The sequence below is a fragment of the Fragaria vesca genome, linkage group LG6 (assembly GCF_000184155.1).
Source record: "Fragaria vesca subsp. vesca linkage group LG6, FraVesHawaii_1.0, whole genome shotgun sequence".
In the NCBI taxonomy this organism is placed as follows: domain Eukaryota; kingdom Viridiplantae; phylum Streptophyta; class Magnoliopsida; order Rosales; family Rosaceae; genus Fragaria; species Fragaria vesca.
Window position 1 is genome coordinate 19,594,365 of NC_020496.1, and position 1,790 is coordinate 19,596,154.

The window sequence follows — 1,790 nt, forward strand, 5'->3', positions numbered from 1 at the left end:
CGGTACGTACGTATATATATATATATATATATATATATATATATATATATAGACAATTACATATCCAGCACATTTTAGAGAACACATTCGGAATTCATAAGAAAATTCCAACCAGTTCTTCTCCAACTCTATTTTAAATTTTACGGTTGCATAAGAACTGGCCGAGATCAATGCATTTAAAGTAAAGAAAAATCAAACTACTCGGTAATTCTGAATTCCCAATACTAATCAGTAACACAATAGAAACCTAATTGGCTCACCAAATACCTCTGTGTTATCCTTTGTTTTCATCTTAGCTGCCAGCTTCTATTTTGGACAAGGGAGATGCATATTATAGGATTAATCAAGCCATAGTACGTATTTGCATAGGTAATTTACATAGTCTTGATGTCAGAAATTTTATGAAACTAAATACAAAATCCAACACTAGAATAACAGCACGCAACATATACACCTACTTATGCTCATAAAGCACTGGTGCTCATTAATTAGGTTTCCTATGATGAGATAAACCAATGGAACAATAACTCGTACCCGATTTATAATAAGTTGCAATTTTTACCTGTGCTTGAGAACAAGATGAATATGGTGCTTCATAATAGATCTTGGAGACTAACAAAAAACAAATCCAAGAAATTTAGAGAAGTTAAACAAGCACCTCGATCAATACTTGCTATAATATTTCAGACTCTTTCACAGACAAGACCAAAGACAGCTCAAGTACGTGATAGCACCATCCCTCTACAAACAAATTTAGGATAAAGTTTTTAATAACATTTTTGTTGTATTCCTATCAGACAGAGTCATTTTTCTTTCTTCACTATAAACTTCCTTTTAGAGTATTCAAAATCAAAGAGCTCGAACAGTTTTTCTATTCCTTGAAAACTAAGAAAAAACACTGATCTACAATTACGAATCACATACTACTACAAAACACAGTGATAACCAGAAAAGCCCTAAAATCGAATCACCAATTGACCCAAAATTCAATTTATATTTAGTAGAACCCTAATTTACTGGGTACACATCAAGAGATTGAGAGACATGAACCTAGAGGGCGATGGCGCTTGAGCACCGCCTGAACGCTATATAACCAATCAAAATTTGAGGAAGAGGACGACGACAAAGTTCATCAAATTCCTAGCTCATGAGCTTGAGCTTCTCCATGGCCTCGAGCATTTGTTGGCTTCACAAATCCAAATCTCCAATCAAAATATCAGTAAAGAGAAGAAGACAGAGCGAGAGAGATAGAGAGAATGCATACCAAATCTAAATTGAAATCGATTTGAAATCCAAACCTGAGTCTACAAATGAATTGAAATCCAAATTTGAGTCTACAAATCTCTACCGCTGCTCTCTCCAAGTCACCTGAATTGAAATCGAAACTTAAATTCATATTCATGTTCATCGAAATCGATTTATGAGAGAGGCTAGAGCTAGGGCTCGGCAACAGCTTCGTCGTCATCTCCAACGAGATGGACCAGGCTGAGAGAGACTTGGGTTGAGAGAGAGAGAGAGAGAGACGAGGGGAATGTGTTTTTTAGGTTGAGAGTTGTCGAGAGCTGTGAGTGTGTTTTTCATCTTGGTTGTATGAATGTGTCGAGAGCTATCGAGAAGATACCCTTTTTTTTTCTGTCAGTTTGGGGGAGTTTAATTTTCGGCTGAAATGCAAGTGGGAAGGTTTGGGTGTAATTTCGAACAACCGCCGATTAATTGACATTCATTTTAATAGGTAATCACACAACGTAAAAACTATAAATATAGTCTGATGCTCGAAATTTTAGATTTTG

General features: G+C 35.8%; 1 non-coding gene across 1 annotated transcript in view; it reads right to left on the reverse strand.

Annotated features, from left to right (window-relative positions):
* The window catches only part of LOC101314769, a 2,632-nt gene extending 1,089 nt beyond the window's left edge, over positions 1 to 1,543 (reverse strand). The window contains exon 1 of the transcript XR_184964.1: positions 1,051 to 1,543. This is a non-coding gene — a transcript (uncharacterized LOC101314769). The remainder of the gene's footprint in view (positions 1 to 1,050) is intronic.
* Between the last annotated feature and the right edge of the window lie 247 nt (positions 1,544 to 1,790).